General features: G+C 35.4%; 1 protein-coding gene and 1 non-coding gene across 3 annotated transcripts in view; both read left to right on the plus strand.

Annotated features, from left to right (window-relative positions):
- The first annotated feature begins 7,195 nt into the window (after positions 1–7,195).
- TRNAE-CUC (transfer RNA glutamic acid (anticodon CUC)) lies at positions 7,196–7,268 on the plus strand. Its single transcript has one exon. It is a non-coding gene; the product is annotated as a tRNA-Glu (tRNA).
- Positions 7,269–15,845: 8,577 nt separating this feature from the next.
- The window catches only part of OSTN (osteocrin), a 36,974-nt gene continuing 29,889 nt past the window's right edge, over positions 15,846–22,930 (plus strand). The window contains exon 1 of one of the 2 annotated variants that reach the window (XM_073804024.1): positions 15,846–15,943. The gene's annotated coding sequence lies outside the window, so the exon portion shown is untranslated. The remainder of the gene's footprint in view (positions 15,944–22,930) is intronic. The other variant, XM_004325929.4, reaches the window with a different exon arrangement.

The following is a 22,930-nucleotide window of genomic DNA, read 5'->3' on the forward strand; positions in this document are numbered from 1 at the left end:
TTGATAACTTGAAAATAGGGGAAAGATTCCAGAATTCATGCACCAAAGATTAAAATACAATGGCAAGTAAAAAATCAAATAGTCAATCCAAGTAGTAAGGTAACCAGTGGGAATCAGTAACAAAACCAACTTGTGATTTGAGAAACCAGAAGAACTAAGGATAAAAAGTTGTGGAGTAGACAAAACGGAAGTTATCTGGAAATGTTCCTGAAATGGAGCAAGCATGGCTCCAGTAGCCAAACACAAGGCAGGTAAGGGTTTTGTAGGTCAGGAGTGTTTGATTGAGCCTGAGAAGAACAGAAGGCATACTCATCCTTCATATCAGGAGATATGAACAGTGTATACAAAAATAAAGCCACCTTTTCAATTTCAGTTTCCATGTATTAGCTTGTCTACTTGGTCTGTCTACAGGCTCCTTAGAAGCAAACCTCTTCTTGAAGCAGATGCAAACCTGTCTTTTAAAAGAAACATTTGGAGAATCAAAGTTTTTTCTCTGCCCCAATAAGGGTGGTAGAGAAAACAAGGCTTCTGAGAAAGTAAAAGCTAATTTTTTAAGGTTGTCTAAATAAGATGAAGTAATAATAAATGAATTATACTGATTATCATGTTTATACTCCCTTTTAATGCTTTTGAATTTAAGCATAAAATGCTATATTTTAGACCTAGAGTCAGTATTTTTAAATCAACTAAGAAAATACTAAATTAAATAAATCAATTTTTGCTTACTGAGTTAATTCAATCAATCAATCAATAAAGCTTTCATTGTAAGACATTAAATGTAGAAAAACATTTCCAACAGACACTTATTTCAGAGTAGTTCGATATACTAATAGCCCTTGCATTCCAAATCTCCAGTTCTACAGAGAGCTTCCTATCTGAGATCTTGAATTCTTTGGACCAAGGTAAACAGATACTGGGCCAGATTCTATATCTCTACGTCTAATTTTTCCTTCCTTAATCTAGCCTGCCTTGTTTCTAAAAAGAGACGTTTATACACATATGTGATCAGTATATCCTCTTCCATACACTTTCTCCTAATTTTCCCAAATACTTTCTTCATCCTAGCAGAAGTTTTCTGGAAGAAAAGAAAAGAAAGAATGAAAAGATACATGTGTAATTCTAGGTAACTTGCTCTAGTTTAAAGGGTGAGTAGACATTACTTATATTTGGGAGGTTTATGATATGTAGTTAGAATATGGGCTGTGAACACATCAGGTTTGAATCTCAGCCCCTACCACTTACTAGCTGGTGAACTCTACTAAGGCATTTAAGCATTCCATGCCAAAGTTACTTCTTTTCAAACTTATGACTAATAGTAATACCCGCCTCTTAAATCTACTTTGAAGATTAAACCTGATACGGAATGTAACACTATTAGCAGAGTACTGGCTCTGAGGAAGAACTGAATAGATGTTAATTGTTATTACTATTATTACCAGATGTCATATTTTGGTAATATGGAAATGAGCTATTCTTTGTTTCAATTTCTTTTGCCTTAGTCTAAATATCACCCTTCTGTACACAGGAACAGGGGGGTCATGAAGCTGTTTAGATTAGATAATCATAACCAAATAGATAATTAAATACATAGATAATTTTTCCTCAATAAGACAAGGTTCAATAAATCATGATTATTTAATAGTGTTATGCTCAAAGATCCATGAATAAAGTAATGAAGGGAAATATGTTATTGGGAGTTTCATTGCTTAGTGAACTCAGAATCTTTGAAAACTTCAACATTTATTATTTTGACTGATTTTTACTTCCTTCTGTTTGTTTTATGTAAATAATGAAATTAATATTCTTCCAATAATTTAACCTATTTTTGTTGTTATTTCATGCTAGACTTTAAGTATGAGTAAAAAACAAAGATGAGATGATAGTTCCCCGGTGCTGCTCAGAGAGGACTGGACAAAACTGGGAAGTATTATGGGACAGACTGGGAAGAGGATGGTTTTTCTCCCAGATTTGACTTTCATTGCCAACTCTCTGCACAGTTAAACTCCATCTTTACATTCAGCTTCATTACCATGTCCACATTTATAATTAGATTTAAGGCTAAAGCCTACATTGTAATGAAATGTAGATGGTTCTGCTTCACTTTGGCAGGTCAGTGAATTCTAATACCTTGGCAGGCAAGTGAGTGAGAGTTTATTTCAGATAATGAGCAAGGTTCACAAGTGCTGAAACAGAAGTTCAATGTGAAGAGTAAGAAACAGTATTTTTTTTAATATTCTAAGAAATATAAAGGAACAAGGCTAAGCACATGTGATTTCTATTCAAGTAAATAGTTAGTGGTGATAATTGTAGGTAAGATAATTTTAGGGCTGGACTTTAGAGCTTCATTTTTTTTTACATCCATGGAAGCTGAAAGATGATGTGAATCTTGAATATTAAAAAAAAAGTTACTTTTCTTCCTTTATGATTGTAATCGTGTGGACCTTAAGGGCTTCTTCTAGTCTTGGCCTGTGGATGGTAAGATACATCCTTATTCAAAAAACATGTGTGCACACACTGAATGTTAGGGTGAGATCTGTCAGCCACTCTTCAGGCAGCCTGGCAACTAAAATAATATGACAGAAGGTAAATCTCTCAAATCGTGTTTAAAATATGCTTCTATAAAACTTTTGTTATACCATTTGGATAGCACCAATCACATGGAAATGTCATTATTTTTCAAATTAACCCTCTCCTCGGCAAGACCTTAAATTACATGAGGATGTGGGCTATCCTGTACAAACTCTTTACCCTATACCTTGACTGTCTCAGGACCTGGCACACAAAAGACTCGAAGGAGTGTTCCTCTGTGGAAATGAACACTCAATCAGGTAGTCAATATAGGCATATTTGCAAATAAGCAGTTACCTGAGTTGGTAAGTCAAGGACATTTGACAATTGGAAAATTCCTTCCAGATGAGGATCTGGAAGCCCAGAAAATGTAGGACTTGTCCAGGACCTGCACAGGACAGGGAAGAGCCAGTCTCACTCCCCAATCCCAATTACATCAGTCTGTGGAGGACCAAATGGAGGCAGGGGGAGGTCATTGTTCCAGTAAGTATCTTACTTCTAATCTGCAAAGGGAAAACCTGTGGGATACTCCTAAATTAAATCATGCTGGCAGCCAAAAGTCCAGTTTTGCAGAAGACCACGGGATATGAAGATTCTGCACGAAGAAAAAGGTAACTTGCTTGCCTCTGCTAAATATCTACTCACTTCCAGTGCACAAAGTCATAAAAACATTAAAAATGCCAGTGTGTGTGTTTGAGAGAGAGAGAGAAAATGAATGAAAGAGAAAAAGATTTGGATGAGAAAATATTTCCCTCAAATTATATTAACTGTATGAAAATAAATTAATAGCATTTAGATTAGACATAAACGTTAACTTTACAAAAATAAAAAGGAAAATATTACCTTTACTAATTCCTGACTATTTTTTTATGACTGAAACCTATTGCTATTCCAGCTAAAATTGACACTTGTCACTTTCTTGGCACTATGCACTTTCTATTATCAATAAAAAGTAATAGTTAGGAATCTGGCCTCTGAACCATACTGAACCTGTTGACTAACCTCAGTATACCTCAGTTTCCTTATTTTCAAAATGAATATAGTAAAAGGATTAACCTCATAAGATTATTGTGATGATTTTAAATAAACTGGTACATGTAAAACACCTTAGAGCAGTATATGGTTCATGGTGAGTGCTCAGTAAATGTTAGATATGTATTTAACATGTATTTAAATAAATAAAATATGTATCTTAAAATGTATTTCCAGTTCCTAAACATTGAATTATAAACCCTTCCATATACCTCCTAACTTGAAACTTGAAAGGAAAGGAAATTCGGAGTTTAAAGAACTTCCAAATCATTTGTACGTCATTCCTTCCTTTGTCCTCAGTTTGAGTTCATTATTAAAAAGACAGAGAGAACTACCATGAAACATTTGTTTTAGCTTGAGAAAACAATGAAATCAAACGCAAAAAATTATTACTGTAGAGCCATCTGCTTGTGGTTTGAACAAAGCACTGTTATTTAATATATGGAGGTAGTCATCAGAGAGATGAGTGAAATCTGGCAACAAATATTCTTGCCTAGGGCTTGCATTTATACCTACACCTGTCTACCCCCATTTGGAATGAAAATATAAGTTTGTGAGCAAATATAGTTTAATAAGAGAACTAATTCTGAACCAAAAGAGATGAACGATTGTATCACATATTACATGTATGTTTTATTTGACCAGTGTATCTGCTTAGGTAACAAGATGTGAATTGATTATAGGGCAAAGATGAGCATTATCAAATGAAAACTTAGTTTGACTTGCCCAATATGTCTGTCAACCTCACTAGGGTATATGTTTTATATTTTAAAACTTTCATATGGTAATAACTTTGATCAATAGATGACAGGTTATATAAGCAAGCCACCTCTTTATCTATTTGAAAGTAAGTCTGTATATACTTTTCAATTTGTTGTTAATAGAATCAAAAGGCTTAGGAGAACATAACTAGTTCTCTAATCTGAGATTAGAAGTGATAATCATTTCTTCAACACCTGTAATAGATCTGCTTTTTCTTAAGTACGTTTTGATGTGGAGGATCTTCTTTGAGGGAAATAATTCTATCATCAAAACATCTAAATAAAATGTTATTGACAGTCTTTTCGCTCCTATTGAATTCAGATCTCTCTTCCTGTACTTTACGACCCGAGATAAGGATGAGGACTCGGTATAATTTTTTTGTCCTTCAAATTAAACATATCCATTCTTCTAAATGGTTTTTAGAGTAACTGTTTTCCAGGTGCCACCCTGACCTGGGTCCCCATTTTGGGACACTCTAGTTTACCTGTATCTCTCTCAAAGTATGATACACTCTGACAAGCATAGAGTAGAGTAGGATGATTACCTTCATCCTTTGGATATCATCATGTTGATGTCAAAAGGTTTTAGGCATCCCTATTGTAGTTAATTTGCACTGGGTGTTTTACTTAGAGTAAAGCTTTGCTGTATCAGATGCCTAAGAGAGTTTAATAATCCTGTTAGTGGCTGTATGGTCAGGCCACCCAAAATGGCTCTTCTCTTGCTTTCTGTACATCCCCTGCTCAACCAGTCAGCGCCTGCTTCACCTACACCCTACTTACATGACTAGCCTTCCTACATACTTGCCCCAGGCCCCAGCTAGTGACTGTTCTTATCAAAGGGGTGGTGAGGGGCATACCCTTCTGCTAGTTTCCCGGTAACCAATGAGCCCACCTGACATCAATTCCCCCATAGCTGGTAACATTTCCCTGCCCCCGGAGCAAAGCTTGCCGCCATGTCCTGACCTGCATCTGCAGCACCAGTGGGGTGTTGCTCCAGGACCTTGCTTCAGACATGTAAGCTCCCCCATCCATTAAACCATTGATATCTCTGTCTCTGACACCAGGCTCTTACTTCAGCCTTGAAGCTGGGCAAGCACAGGGCCTGTAGACCTGCAGGGTGCAGCCCAACAGTGGCATTTCCTACTTACTTAAGAGGTTCCAGCTTACTTACCTTAGTTACCACAGTATATTAAACAAAATTTATTTATTTTGTGATGCCTGAGGCTTCTTCCCAGTGTGAACTCACAGAGATGAATTTAAGGGATGTATAATTCAGAGACATGACTTCTCCACAATGATGGAAGTTGATGGCCTAAATAGATGCATTCCAGGAATGGCAGGGATACCCAGGACTGTCACACTGACTTCTCAACATCATTGGTGTAACACAGTGGAAAACAGTGTTGAGGAAGGTTTCAAGAAGAGGTTTTGGAGGAGTCACTCATGAACACAAATCCCAGCTCTCGCATTTATACATGCATGACTTTGAACATATTCCAAACCTCGTTTCCCCATGATTTAATTTTGGATAATTCCTACCTTGTAAGATGTGTCTAGAATTAGATGGAGAGACAATATAGTGTAGTTGTTAAAAGCATAAGCTTTAAGGTCAGAAAAATTTGATTTAAATCTTGGCTTTACCACTAACTAGTTTATTCGCTTTAGCTACGTTTTGGTTTCTTTGGTAAAAAGAGAATAGTAATTTCTCCTTCACCGTGTAGAAGTGAAAATTTAACAATAACACAGTCACATGGTAAGTTCTCAATGAGTTATGCTGATTATTACAATGACTGTTTAAAAAACTGTAATACAGTACCTGTCTCATAGAAGGTCATCAAAAATGGTTATTCTTATTATACAGTGTCCACCCCTATAATTTCCTATAACTTTAACTTAAAATAATAGTTCCTGACTCAACATGAGAGACAAACACACTTGATATGATAATTGGTGAAAAACGTTCTAGAATATCAGGTAAGCCATTAGGAAAAGAAGCCCTAAAAACAAAGATGCAAACAAGAGCTAATCAAGGGTTGAATTCCTCACAGTATAGTATGGAGTCCATCCTGGAGTTATTTGCATTTCAACTTTGCCTTGCCTATTAGAATATATGTTCCTAGAGAGCAGAGTCACAACGTCACAGACACAGCAGAATTCCTTGCACATCCAATGGGACAGGTAAATACAATTCTTTAATATTCAGAGTTTTCATCTGTATAATGGTGTTAATAGTAGTTGCCCTATTATCTAAGAGTATTGTATCACCAAGAAAACAATTACTACAGCAGTAATATAACTTATAAACAGATTTGTAAATTTTGATGTACTATTTGCTGATAGGTTATTATCATTATATCAGTACATCATTGTACTGATATAATGATAATCAAGTAATTTTCTCCTGGAGTGTGTGTGTGTGTGATAAAATGACAGTTTGGTCTTCTAGTGTAGCTTCTGGTGTTTCCTACATTTCCATGTCCTTAAACTGATCAAGTCAGTAATTTGAACTGTTACAATTTAGCAGATAGAATCCTGTAGCTAAGGTAACCAGTAGGGGTGATCTTAATAAAGGAAGGGTGTAAAGGGTGGAGGTATCAAATGGCAAGGGCATTCCATCAGGGTCAGCCAATGTTGCGCGGTAAAAACAGTTCTTGAAATAAGGCCAACGAGTCCAATCGAGGCTCTAGGCCCATAAAATAAAGGTGAAAGCCAATGCACTTTGGCTCAAAGGTGATCTGTAAACCTTCAGTTTGTTTTAAAATCTCCCACAACTGCAACTACATAAATACAGTGTGCCCTAGACATGGGATACATCCAAAATCAGTGCAGGGACTTCCCTGGTGGTCCAGTGGTTAAGACTCCTCACTCTCACTGCAGGGGGCCCAGGTTCGATCCCTGGTCAGGGAACTAGATCCCGCATGCCACAACTAAAGATCTCGCATGCCGCAGCTAAAGATCCCTCACACCACAATGAAGATCCCACATGCTGCAACTGAGATCAGTGCAGCCAGATAAATAAATAAATATTTTTTTAAAAAAAATCAATGCAGACCAGAGTAACATGAGGAGTTCTATAGAGTCTAGAGGTAGAAATAAGTCTTCTGACCTGGGAGATTAGAATATGGAAATGTAGCCTTTTGGAGTTCACTTCAGGATAAATACAAGGGAAATATGAGGAGGCTTGTGAATGCAGTTCTTACACCTCTGAATTTCATCATTAAAGGGATGATTTATACAGATGAAAAATGCAGTGGAAAAGGTAGGACAGGGCTTCCCTAGGGGCGCAGTGGTTGAGAGTCCACCTGCCAATGCAGGGGACACGGGTTCGTGCCCCGGTCCGGGAGGATCCCGCGTGCCATGGAGTGGATGGGCCCGTGAGCCATGGCCGCTGGGCCTGTGCGTCCGGAGCCTGTGCTCCACAGCGGGAGGGGCCACAGCAGTGAGAGGCCTGTGTACTGCAAAAAAAAGGTAGGACATAGCTAAGAGACAGGCTTTGCAAATTATTTCTATAATATGAGTGCTTTATAAGCTGTTTTCACATCTAAAAAATTGGGATGATAATAAATAGAATATTGTCCAAAAAATGTAAAGGAATTATTGAAATATTGTTATACAGCAAAACAAGCATAACAATATAAGGAAGAAGACTTATGTTACCTTTTAGTATATAGGAAGCCACAAGACAACGTCACTTTCACAAAATCATGCAAAACTTTTAACTGTTTTTGAGACCATCAGGGATTTGAGGTCAGTAGATAACCAGGGTTAATAAATTTCAAATACTTGCAGTTCCTCTGAGGGGAGAGAGGGCATACAAATAGTTTCACCCTTGGTAGAACATTTGAAGAAAAGGAAGCCAACATAAGAGTGGTGAAGAACAAAAGAACCGTTGAAATTTTAACAAATTTTTAAAGTAAATGTGTCAGTGGCATGAGAGTTTAGAGTTCCCAGAGGCCCAAGATGTAAGTGAAATCCTCATTCATTTGCTAGGCCTATCATATATTAAAATTAAACACACACACACACACACACACACACACACACACACACACACACACACTACCAGAGATTAGAATAAGAATAGGAAACAGTAAATGAATTTAAAGCTAGGTCAATAGAAACTATTTCAACTGAATTATAGGGAGAAAAGATATAAAAAAAATCAGACCTTCCAAGAGGTATAGGACAATATCAAATGATCTAACATACATGTAATTAGAATAATAGAAGAAAAAAGAAAGAATGAAACAAAAAATATCTGAAGAGATAATGGCCATTTTTTTCCCAAAATTAATGAAAGAAAACAACCAGGAAACTCAGAAGCCCTCAGGATAAATATAAAGAAAAATACAACTAAGCACATCATAAAGCACATCACAGGTGAAGAGGCTTCCAGTCAGACTACACAATACTGAAGAAGAAAAGCTATCACCTCAGAATTCTACCGTGAGCTATAATAAAATTTTAAAATGAAGATAAGTTAAACACTGTCTTGGACAAAAATACTATGAGAAATGTTAAGGAAAGTTCTTCAAGCAAAAGCAAAGTAGTACTACTTGGAAATGTGAATCTAAACACACACACATACACACACACAAACACACAAAAAGCAACATCAGCAATGGTAAATATAAGTTTAAAATTTTTTTTAAATCACTAAAAATTATTAACTGTGTAAAACAAATATAGAAAAAAGAATTGGGTTTATAAAACAGAAAATTAAAATGTGTACGATAATACCATAAAGGATGAGAGGGATAACATGGAAGTATACTATTGAAAGATTGTTACACAATATGTGAAGTGGAAAAATATGATTTGAAGGAAGGCTGTTGCAATATAATGATGCATACTATAAATCTATAGCAACAACTTAAAAATAAAACACAGGTATAAACTATAATCCAAAATAAAGTAGAACGAGAGGAAATAGATGAGACAAAACATCCCAGTTTTTAAGACGGTAGTTTTAAAAATAAGTATATCATGTAAAAAAAATAAAGTATATCAATAATTGCAGTAAATGCAAATGATCAAAACACACCAATTGCAATTTAGAGATTGTCAGATTGGGAAAAAATTAGCAGAAACCAATTCTCTTCCGTTTATAGGAACACATTTTAAATGTAATGGTATAGATTGACTGAAAGGAATATGATGTGGGGAAAGATATACCATGCCAAAAATAATCAAAAGAAAGCTATATGAACATATTAATATCACACAAGGTAAACTTCAAAACAAAGAATTTTATTAGGGTTAAAAAGATAAATTACATAATGATAAAGAGATATGCACCTAATAAAGAGCTTAAGCATTCATAAAGCAAAAGCCGATAGAACTGAAAACAGAAATAGAGAAATTTCTCAATGTACTTGAAGACGTCAGCAAGTCTTCCTCAGTAATTGAAAGAACAAGTAGACAAAAATCATTAAAAATATAGATTTAAACATCATTAGCCAACTTAACTTAGCTGAGAATTATAGAACACTCCACTCAATAATAATAGAACGCACGTTCTTTTTAAGCCCACATGAAACGTCACCAAAGTAGACAGCTATATTGTCAGCCATAAAATAAATCTTGACAAATTTAAAAGAATTGAAATAAAACAAAGTGTGGTCCCTGAGTACAAAACAATTAAATTAGAAATCAATAACAGAAAAATATATGGAAATCACCAAATGTTTGGAAATTAAATGACAAATATCTAAATAACCAATAGTCACAATTTTAAAGAAAATCAGAAAAAGTTCCAAATCAAATAAAACCTGAAAACAGAGCATATCAAAATGTATAAAATTTAGCTAGAGCAGTACTTAGAGGAAAATTTATAGCACTAAATGCCTATATTAGAAGAAAAGAAATATCTATAATCAATAATCTAAGTATCCATGTTAAGAAAATTGAAAAAGATGAACAAAGTAAACCCCCATCAGAAAAAAAGGACGGAAACAAAACATAGCCAAAATTACTGAAATAAAAGGATGAAAATTGAGAAAATCAATGAAAACAAATGCTGATTCTTTAAAAAAACAAACAAAATTGATAAAATTTTAGAACGACTGATCAAGAAAAAAAAGACTGAAGAAAAAGAATGCCAGAATTAAGAATAAAATAGAGGATATCATCACAGATTGTACAAATAACAAAAGCAAAAAAAAGAATAATATAAATCATTTTAATTTAATAATTTAATGAAATGGACATATGATTTGAAAAATGCAAACTATAAGAGTACACTCAGGAGAAAAAGGTAAAATGATTAGCCCTACACCTATTAAAGAATTTGAAATTTTAGTTAAAAACCTTCCCACAAAGGCAACTAATGTCACAGATGACTTCATTGGCAAATTCTACCAAACATTTCAGGAGAAAATAACACAAATTCCATACAAACTCCTCCAGGAAATAGATGAAAGTTGTTATGGGCTGAATATTAGTTCCCCACCCCCCACCAAATTTATATGTTGATATCCTAACCCCCAATGGGATAGTATTAGGAGGTGGGGGTATTTGAGAGGTGATTAGGTCATGATGGTGGAACCCTCATGAATGGAATTAGTGCTCTTATAAAAGACACCCCAGAGACCTCTCTCATACTTTCTGTCATGTGAGGACACATTGAGAAGTTCATCATCTATGAACCAGGAAGTAGGCCCCCAGTAGACTCCAAATGGTCAGACAACTTATTCTTGGATTTCCCAGCTTCCAGAACATGAGAAATAGATGCTTGTTTTTTAAGCCTTCCAGTCTATGGTATTTTTGTTTTAACAACATGAAGGGACTAAGACAAGGGTATAATTCTTCCCAATCATTTTATGAGACCACCATAACTCTCATACCAACACCTAAAAAAATATATTTTAAGGAACTGAAAAGCCTATCTCCCTCATGAATAAACATCCTTAAAAAGTTTTAGCACTCCAAATCCAGCAATGTAGAAAAAGAATAATACGTTGTGATCAAATAGAGTTTATCTCAGAAAAGCAAAGTTACAATTCGCTTTCAGAAAACTAATAACAGAAGGGAACTTCCGCAGCCTGATAAAGGGCAGCTATAAAAATCCTACATTATCATATTTAATGGTGAAAAATGAAAGCCTTCTTCACCCCAAGATCAGGAACAAGGCGTGGGTGTTCACCCTCCACTTCTATTCAGTATTGCACTGGCAGAGTTGGCTGAGGCAATAAAAAATTACATACAGGTTGAAACAGAAGATACAAAACAGGTTTTCTTCCCAAACAAGAGAATTTTATATACATAGAAAATCCTGTTTAGTCTGTAAAAACCTACTAGAACTGATAAATAAGTTTACCAAGATCACAGAATAAAAGATCAATATACAATAATCAATTGTATTTTTGTAAACTAGGAATGTCCACTTGGAAATTGAAATTTTAGAAACTACATTTATAATAGCATCAAAAAACATCAAATAATTAGTGATACATTTAACAAAATACATACAAGATTTGTACAGTTTTGAAATTTAAAAACATTGTAAAGAGAAATCAAAGATCTAAATGAAAGAGAAACATACTATGTTCACACATCAGAATACATTTTTTTTTTTGCCGTATGCGGGCCTCTCACTGCTGTGGCCTCTCCCGTTGCGGAGCACAGGCTCTGGACGCGCAGGCTCAGCGGCCATGGCTCACGGGCCTAGCCGCTCCGCGGCATGTGGGATCTTCCCGGACCGGGACACGAACCCGTGTCCCCTGCATCGGCAGGCGGACTCTCAACCACTGCGCCACCAGGGAAGCCCCAGAATACTTTTAAGATGTCATTTTTCCTCCAATTGATCTATAGATTCAATGAAATCCCAATAAAATCCCAGATAGTTCTTTTTTGTACATTGATAAGCTGATCTTAAAATCTATACGGAAATGTAAAGGACCTAGAATAGCCAAAAGAATTTTGAAAACTTCTAGAAGGAAACACAAGAAAAAAATCACTACAAACCTGAGTGAGGGAAAGATTTCTTAGGGTACATAAAGCATGCTCCATTTTTAAAAGATGGCTAATTGTACTTCATCAAAATTATAAATGCCTGCTCTGTGAAACGAAACTATGAGAATGAAATGACAAGCTACAGAATGGGGAAAAAAATTGCAAAACATAAATCATAAAAATTCTTGTATCTAGAATATATAGCGAACTCTCACAACTGAATATTAAGCAAAAGTTTTAAACAGACGCTACACCAAAGAAGATATACAAAGGGGAAGTAAGTACGTGAAAAGATTCTCAACATCATTAGTTTTTATGAAAATACAAATTAAACACAATAAGATACCAGTATACATTTATTAGAATGGCTAAAGTTTTGAAAATGGCGATGACTGTCCAATGCTAGCAAGGATGCTGAGTGATTGGATCTCTCATACATTTCTGGTGGAAATGCAAAATGGTAGAGCCACTATGGAAATCAGTTTGACTATACCCTATCAAGTTAAACATACACTTGCCACGTGATCTAGGAATCCCATTTCTATGTATTTGCCCAGGTGAAATGAAAACATATATCCACTCAAAGACCGCTATATTCATGTTTATGGCAGCTTTATTCATAATCACCAAAAGCTGGAAGCAACTCAAATTTTCACCAACTGGTAAATGAATAAGCAAATTGTGGCACATCCATCCAATAGAACACTCTCATTATTAAAAAGAAACCAAGTGCTGATACATTTAACAATATGGATAAATCTCAGTCAGAAGCATTATTCTAAGTGAAAGAAGCGAGACACCAAAGATTATATACTGTATAATTTCTCACAGCCTTCTGGAAAAGGCAAAATTATAGGGACAGAAATCAGATTGGTGGTTATCAGGACCTGGGGGTGGGGTAGAAGATTGACTGTAAAGGGCAGGAGGGAAATTGGGGGGGGGGGTTTATAGACATGGTCTTTATCTTGATTGTAGTGGAGGCTACATACTGTCTACATTTGTCAAAACTCATCAGACTGTGCACTTTGAAAGGGTGAATTTTGTGTATGTAAATTATCCCTCAATAAACCTGACTTGAAAAAAAGCATTAGGAAGTATGGCATAATAGTGTGGGTAATGGTGGCATTTGCAGTCATGTTGATCTTTACAAAGGAACCCATTTGTATGTCTCTTAGCGCAATTTTGAGGTTAAACAACGTGCTGGGTCCTTTATCTCTCAGGGTTTGACCAGCGGTAAACACAATAGGAGATTGTATCCAGGAAGCAAAGTGAAATGTCAGTGTTTGTTTCCTAGGTTCCCTCCCCTGTAGATCACTCTTGACTACCTGTGTCCCTTGATGAAATGTTCCACTTCTGCCAGGCAACTTTCTCCACTAAGATCCCTCTGTTCTGGGTCCCTGTAATCTCACTTTTATTCCTTCAGGTTTAGGAATACCTGGCTATTAATGGGGGTTCAGTATACTGCATGATACTTTCTGGTTCCTCCACACCTGCCCACATTAAATTATTCTCAAATTTCTCAATTTGAGTGTGCCACCTCTTTCTTGCCAGAATCCTGACTGATAAAGAAAGCGAGATTCAGCTCCTGTTCTCATCATCAATTTTAAGCTGTGAGCACTTGGGCTATCCCTTTCACATATTTGAGCTTTAGTTTTCTCATCTGTTATATATGAATAATAATACCTCATTAGCAAGGTTATTATGAGAATTAAATAATGATATAAGTTTTCAGTAATTTTTTTTCTCTTTTTCATGTTAATCTCTTCATCTATTATTGGGTGTTTATTCTCTTTCTATCTCTTCATATGCTTCTATTTTAGTCTCTCTTTTAAGTAACAGAATTTCTTTATCATGTATAAATGCATAAGTCATTTACATAGGGCTTTGTAATGTGCAGAAGCCCATATGAATGGCTTAAATGTACCATGGTTTTGTTCCTGGAATAAACTGTTGCTAAAGAACAGTTAAGTCAAACTTTTGAATTAGGTCAACAAAATCCACAAATAGGGTGGAATCTTTGGACTGTCTAAGCAGGGACAGATCTGGAATAAATCAGCCACAGATATCACTTGTCAGCATGCTAAGGGAGGCATTTCCAATAAGGGTAGAAGGTACGTCAAGAATATTGGCTTCTAGTAGCATTATGATGAATCCGTTAAATCTATATTGAGAGTTTCCAGCATGTGGATTCAAGTTAACGTAATTGTTTTATGGCAGTAATGTCTAAACAAGGACACGATTAGGCTGTATTTTTATCTTGACTTGTGAACTATCACTGCCAACTACTCAAATTTCAAGCTTGTTGAGACATATGTTATCCCTGGAAGCCCTTCACAAAAATGAAGCATTTTACTGTCCCACCAATTCAGTGTGCTCCGGTCAGTTCTCCATCTAGATCTAAATTAACCATGTGCTAGTTCCTATACAAGCGAGTAGCATTTTAAATGCCTTTTAAAGCAAAACCAAAAAGAACAAATTTATTTCTATTTGTGCAAAAACATAATCTGATTTGGATTCTCTTTTCCAACTTTTTAAATAGTGAGACAGAGTGAAGTCGTGGGAAGAAAACTGGATATGGAATTACGATCTGTGTTAGAAAACTGGCTCTGCTGCTACTTCCTAGCTGTGTGATCTCATTAACTCATGAGACTCAATCTCTTTATCTGTTAAATGGGGATCTACTGGTGAATTAAATGAGCTAATAATCATCTGACAACATATTACCTTTAGGACTTAATAACTTATAATAACTTATTTTTTATAATTCGTGTATGTAAAGTTACAAATGTGATTAGTAGGAAATGGGAATGAAGGAAAATTTCAGACACAAGCAGGGATGTTTTGATTAAAAGGAAATTAAAATACTGGAGAACAAGAGCAAGATAAAAATGATTACAACGACTGCATTTATAGCCCACATGTCCAGTTCAGTATTTATAGGTTTGTTAGTGACAGCCTTCCCAGTATAGCAATGTTAATTACAAAGTAGCTGTCAGTTTCACTGACAGGGCTGCCGCACCTGACTGAGGCTGAAACTACTCACCATTTCCATACATGATCATTTATTTAAGGGTCCAAAATATACATCAATAAATCAGTTTGCATTTCTGATTTTGTTTCCCTAAATCTTAGTTTGAAATATCCTAGTGACTTTCTTTTTAATAAATCTTAGTGCGTTTTATTTCCCAAATGTGAGTTGTAATTATCAGAGCTGGACTAAAACCTCAGGAAGAAGTGATGGGTCTAAGGCTGAACACAATACTAAATGTATACTTAAATTTTCCGGAGCCCATGCTCCTTTTGCTACTTAAATTCCATGGTCAAAGCAGTAGATAGAATAAATATGGAGAGGAAGAACAGGAGAAGGAAACAGAGAAAGAGAGATAGAGACTGGGAAAGACAGAGGAAAAAGGATGAGAGAGAGAGAGAGAGATTGAGGAGAAGCTTGGGAAAATGTTCAGTGGAAAATCTGTAGAAATGATGTAAGAGAAAGCAAAGGCAGGGATTGGAGTAAGGGGTGTATAACTGAGACTATAAAAACTCAGAGCAAAAACTCACCATCAGAGCTGAGTTTGGGAGAAACTGCACAGACAGGACTCTAAAGTGAGAATCTCCTGATTTTTCACAAGGTAAGTTAAATATAAAAGCTGATGAAGAGTTAGGCTTTTTCCTTTTAACTTTTTAAAAAAATTTCACATACTTTTTAAATGTTTTGATTTTATCTTGATTTAGCTAAAGTCAGAAATGTTTTTGGAAATACTTTCCTCTCTAAAAATGAGTAAAAAATCTAAGATATTTTTGTAATGCAAACTTAGGGTGGAGATAATTGTTTGCTCAGGCATTTTATATTTATTATATTACTTTTGTTTTTATATTCTATTTTAAAACAGAGAGAAAGGGAACTCAAGATAATAATCCTATAAGTGTGTTAGATGTATTAATTTTGCTTTCATCAAATATATCCAGTGTTAGGAAATTCTTAAATGTACAAAGTAGCCTAATTTTAAAAACCTAGCTAGAAAAGAAAGTTTTTCTCTTATCTGTATTTCTCTTACAATTGGAACTTAGGAAACATCCCTAAACTAATAAAATTCTGTATTCTATATTCTTCAAACCCATATTATCATCTGATTTTATGCTTACAAAACTCAAATAGGCAAGTATAATATTAATAACATAGCTTAGAGTAGACTTAGATCAATGTCTATTCTTCAGTATTTGAAGAGCTCTTGCTATTAAGTTATTGAAATAAGAGTTAATCTGAAACATACATTTGAGTTCTGTTTAAGAAGAAATTTAAAATTTTGTTTCAGGTTTTGACCTGTGGAAATAGTGTACACTCAATAAATTCAGTTCTAGCAAAACAAAATATAGCTCCTTTGAATTACAATTATAGATATTATAGGTTTAGGAATGAGATTATTATTTATTTCTGAGTTATCTTTCTAGAAATTAGATAATTTAAACAATGATTTATGATGATTTTAGTGCTCATGTAAGCTATGGAATTGATAGCACTATATTTAATGGTCTCCCACAAGCATCAGCACATTTTGTGTCTTCTCTTTACTTTGGTACTACTCTTCATCACTCTTAATAGAACTTTTCTAAGAAGAGCTTCCTGCAGATATGTATTCGTCTCCTCTTTATAAGTGAATTGTACTGTGGCTTCATTCAATAAGTTATTTAAGGTATTTAAGGTTATTTGCTTTCACCCTTTATTTCTCAGGGTTTTAAACTGATTCCGATACAATGAATCATGGGCAGTAAAGAAGCAGATATGTTTAGTAGACTAGGTATGGGGACCTCAGGGTTATAATTTTAACTTCTTATTCAAATACTTTCAATGATTTGAACATTAATTAATAAACTTAGATTGGTTGAGCTTGTCTCAAATGAACAGAACTCAAAGTAAGCAGTCTCAAAATATTACCCCAACTGTGTCACTATGTAGTTGTGCAACTTCATGCAAGCTTAAGCACACAGTAGGGCTCGACAACATTTGTTATTATTGAAAGAGATGAAAGAACTAAAAGTGCCAGTGATACTGAATGTGAGAATGACCTGGGGAAGCTCCCATATCAGTCACTTTTCCCTATATTAGAGAATGAGGACTCAGTATCACAGAATCTTGGGGCTAATCCTTAGACATCATCTAACTTAACCTCCTTGCCAATATTTCATCCACTGTGATCTCTACACATCAGACAGAGTTTGCTTAGGTTCAATGGTGTTATCAGAGGAACACATGCTTTGGAGTCAGGAAACCAGCTTTTTAATCCCAGTCCTGTCTTCAACAGCTTTTACTCAGCTTCCTAGGGGCATTTTTCTCTCCTCAGTAAAACTAGAGTCTGTGTGGGTACAAATGATGAGTCACAAGTTCCCTCCTAACCCTAGGCATGGCTCTACACAGGCCAACTCCCATGTGCCTAAAGATCTCTCTGACTAGAGATATTTTTAGCTGAGTCCTCCTTCTTTCTGCAAATAATTTTCAGGGTACCTCTCTGGAGCAATGGTTAGCATCACCAGCCAGTAATTGCTGGTGCCTTGGCTGGTTTGAACTGGCTGTTGCTCAGCCTTGCCTCTTCTCCCTTATCAATGCCTCATCAGCTCTGGTCTCAGAACAAAGCACCCACTCCCTGCAGAAACAAGCCCTCTGCCATGCCTCCTCCTCTTAATCCATTTTACATCTCTCCTTCATTTCCTCTCCCTCGGACAAGTTAATTACCTCTGAGTCTGGCTCTTTCCATCTATTGAGGATGGTAAATTCCACAGTTTCTAATGAGAGCCTCCTTCCTTTCTAAAACCCTATGCTCCTATGACACATAAGACTCTAAACATGTGAAAAATGCACGTTTAAAATATCACCTGGGCCACCACTGAGAACTTGGCTGCTGACCCACCAAGTAATAGCTGTGGCTTTCCATGGACCTCTCCATGGCTTCCCTGTGGTCCCACTTTGGTGGTTGCATTTCCTTGCAAACTCTGACTTGTCCATCGATGCTGGGGCACTAAGAGGTTTAGGAAGTGACATCTCCTCCTCTACCTCCTTGGCAGTCCATCCCTCCCTGACTGCTCCCATGCTTGTGTAAGGTCTAGTTCCTGTAACAAGCTCCTTAATTCCTGTAACACTCAGGCTGGCTCTGCTTCCATGACACAGCCTGAGTATGCTACACTGTCAATATTACAAAAACTATGGGAAAATCATGACTGTAACAACATAATTAGTGATTTTAAAAAAAATATTTAATAGAGATATCTTATGAACTATAAAACAAAATATAAATCATATAAAATCATATTAAAATCAATTAAAATTTAGTTTTGTTAATATAACTAGAGTTTGAAGAATAATTATGTTTTAAGTATAACAGATTTCTTCCCTTTGTTTTCTTCTCATTATAATATTCTTTGTAGTTGTATGCTAATATTTTCATAAAATATTGTGGCTGAAATTAATAATAATGCATAATATACTGTAACATTAAATGTTAAAAGCGATTGCCATTTATAATTCTCTTTAGTAAAATTTCCTTCCCCCAATCAATATTACTTTCTTTATTACATTTTATTTTCTATCACCCTGCTATAATTCTATTTTATTAAATAGTATATATAAGTACAAAGTGGGGTGAAGGGTGAAGGAGGTGGTAGTATTCCACATTACCCTGATGCTAATATATGCTATGTTTAACTGCAGTTATCCAACTTTACCCTTTGAAAGCCTTTTTATACCACATAAAAATGACCTCCGTATCAAATGGCTAAACAGAATGTTTATGTGCAACTCTACCAGCTTTTCCCTATCTCTAGTTTTGAAGATTCTTATTTTTCCCATTATTCATTATTAGAGTTAAAGAACAAATTCCCTTACCAGAATTGCACGCAATCATACACCAAGTTCTCTTGTCTTTCTAGATAACATAGTTTTATATGAAGAAACTTATAATAATTCAGGGATCTGAGCACAAATTAGTGTTTGATAAGGAGAAATCTGACACTTTACTGGCACAATGATTAGGGAATAATGATGCATGTCTCTTTCATTAGAATGAGAATCTGTGATGTGAAACATTAATGGACATACTGGGATTCTGGCATGAACTTCATCATATATTACTGTAGGTGTAAAACTTGGGCAAATCTCTTCCCATCTCTAAGCCTTAGTTTCCATATCAATAAAACTGGGAAGTTAATATCTGTCCCACATTTCTGTTTACCTACTACATAGGGCTGCTTCATTCATTCATTAATTCAACACATAATGTTGACTCTCTGCCAGGCGTTATGTTGCGTGCTGAGATACAATAGTGAACATGTCATAGTTCCTACCGTCAAGGAGTTTACAGTAACATTTAAATAGTTTGTTAAACATACATACCTGGGCTTTTTAATAGTGGGATCTTACTAGTGTTATTGTAGGTTTCTGCCTTCTTAACTTTGTGCAAGAAAGATACTAGTAGTATGATTGAAAATTCCAAATAGAAAAAAAAATTGAGACATTTAACAACAAAATTTTATGATTTATGGCAGTAGTGTCTGAAAAAGAACAAAAATGTTGCCAGACAGAATAAAATCAGTTAACACATGTATACCAGTAAATAATCATTCTTCCTGATTTTTAGCATTCAGGGAAATTCATTTCGAAGAATTTTTTTTTTTTTTTTTTTGGCTGTGTTGGGTCTTCGTTGCTGCACGCAGTCTTTCTCTAGTTGCAGTGAGCAGGGGCTACTCTTTGTTGCGGTGCGTGGGCTTCTCATCGTGGTGGCTTCTCTCATTTGGAGCACGGGCTCTAGGTGCACGGGCTTCAGTAGTTGTGGCACTCGGGCTCAGTAGTTGTGGCTCGCGGGCTTAGTTGCTCTGCGGCATGTGGGATCTTCCCGGACTACGGCTCGAACCTGTGTCCCCTGCATTGGCAGGCAGATTCTTAACCACTGCACCACCAGGGAAGCCCCCCAGGGAAAGTCTTTTTAAAATGCAGGTGTCTGTCACATTAAGAACACCTCATCCATAAACATTTGACTTAATAAGCAATCTGTTTTGGAGATGGGAAAATGTTTATACTTCTACGAATAAGTTATACTTGAAGGAGCATGAAACTGAGAGTCTGAAAGCATTATATTGTTGTTCTGGCTCTTCTTCTAACTGGCTATGTGGCTTCGGAAAATTAACTACTGCCAACGGAAGAGCAATGAGAAATGAGAAAGAATACATTCCTGACATTTTCATTTCTTAAAAAAAAAGGAAATGTTAAATTTCTCAGTCTCAATTTGCACCTTCCTTTCAAAATCACACTCAAAATATAAAGCAAATACCCATCACACAATGCACTGAAAATAGCAAATTTCATAAAGAGAATTTTAAACAAACGGCTAAACACCATGAGTATTTCTCAGATGTATTTCTGTGAGAATGATATAGATGATATGTATGCTAGTGACAGAAACTACCAGTTGTAATTCAGTTGCTCTTGGGTGAAAATCCTCAGTGATTTTAAATCTAGTATTTGACTTTATGAGGATCCAAAACTAATCCCCACTTCTGAAGTTCTAAGTGCCAAAGCCACACTTAGTTCTCTTGTTTGTGGAGCCGATTGCACCATAGGCAGTGGAATTGCAGCACCAATAAAGAAGAGACTCCAGCGTCCAAGTCTCTGCTTTCTAGCAGGAAAGTGTCTCAAGCATCTGGTTGCTTCTCTCATCAATGAAAACTAGACACAAACTTAATACCCTGTTCAAATGTCACTCAGTGAAATATCAAGATTATCTGTATCATGTCAAACTGTTATGTATCCTCTTGATTGTTTAACATAAGCTTTGCTGATTGTCTCTATCAATGGCCCCAGATTCCCTAGGTGGTTGTTGAGTATAAGCTTTACTTTCCTTGGAAGGACTTGTCGTCAAACACTTGCCTTCAGCTCAGAAATAATCATTTTTATACCGTGTAGTTAATCTTTCCATATTATCTTATAGTTTTCAGAAGGTTTCCATGCAAAATTTAAAGTCTCCATTGAAAAGTTCACCTATGACAAAATAAGAATAAAAATGATGCAGTGTTTTTTCACAGATAAATGTATATCTTTATATGTTTTAATAAATAATATTAAATATGAAAGTAAATGTTTTTATTGCTCTTGTTTGACAAAAAAGGCAAATCCATAATGATTTGTGCTATTTGTAAATTAATTAAATAATTTTAAATTAAACAAAATTAATTAATTAAAATGTGAGTTCATAAAATGAGTTTTATTAGACAATTTTGACAGTTTAAGCATCTTGCTCAAGGTTACCAAGCACAGCAAGGATACTTATCCCTATCCTTCAAGTCTAATTCTGAGTTTTTCCTCACCATCATAGAAATACTTTTCTGATGATCAATGTCTATTTATTGACTGAAAATTTTTATTTTTAAAATACTCATTAGTTTATCTAAAGATTTTTAGAAAAACATTGTGTGAAAAGTATATGTACATATGTGAAAAAACTATGTGTATATGTGAAACTGGTGGTGTGTCTGATATCTGAAAATTTATATTTTCAAAAATTCCTATTTTGTAACCAAAATAGGAGCTTTTGATAATAGTGATTTTTGTATCCACTAAGACTTGTGAGTACTCTGAAAATATTCAAATGATTATTTTCCTTTGATAGACTGTTAACTACAAATGCAGAGGAATAAGGAATCAATCAAATCTTTAAATTTTTTAACATTATGTGATTTTTAAAATTTATAACTGATAATGCGTTAAATATTGTACAATGCTTTCTTTCTCTGACCCCAAAAGAGCAGATATAACTGCTGCATGCTAGGGAATCTGAATCCTCCCTCAGCTCTAACAATGTTTGTTTTGAAAGTATGGGGGAATTGAGTATACTATCTTAAGCATGATGAAAAAAAATCCAAGTAAACATTTGAAAGTAAATAGATATAGCATATTTCATCCATTCTGGGCACATTTAACATCTCTGAAGTTGGACTGTCTTACACTTGATAACATGGCATAATTTAATCGGTAGCATTTTTTCTTTCTTAAAATACATTTATAAAATGGGATTGCTTACCATAAATGAAATCTTAAAATCAAAGATTTGAAGGCCCTGTCTTTTCAGCTAGAAATACTTAAAATTCAAGAGAAGCATATTTATGTGAAAACCTAGATGCAACATCTTATGCATAGACTCAGCTGATTTGAGGGACAGCAGAAAGGTTTTCCCAGCCAAACCTACACCAACTATTATCATTACCTACATACAGAGTCTGTGCTTCCACCAGAAAAGAGCTGGATTCAGAAACGGACTTTACAAAAGCTAGAAGCAACTTTAGAGGTCAGGGAGACTAACCTCAGTTTACTCAGTCTAGAGAGGAAAGGGTTTGTCCAAAATCATACAGTGAATTAGCAGCTGAGCCAAGGCAGGGCCTGAGTCTCAGAACCTCTAGATCAGGTCTCTTTGTATCACAGCGAGCCACACAGACGGTGTTAACCACTGTCCCTTTTAGGCCCGTCTTTAAAATAAAAAATGATAGTTATTCTGCTATCTACTATCCTGGAAGCTTTCCTCTATTATCAAAAAGACCTGGGTGACCATGACTTTATGGGGCAGGGTAAAGGGTACATT

The sequence above is a fragment of the Tursiops truncatus genome, chromosome 4 (genome assembly GCF_011762595.2).
Source record: "Tursiops truncatus isolate mTurTru1 chromosome 4, mTurTru1.mat.Y, whole genome shotgun sequence".
Classification (NCBI taxonomy): Eukaryota; Metazoa; Chordata; class Mammalia; order Artiodactyla; family Delphinidae; genus Tursiops; species Tursiops truncatus.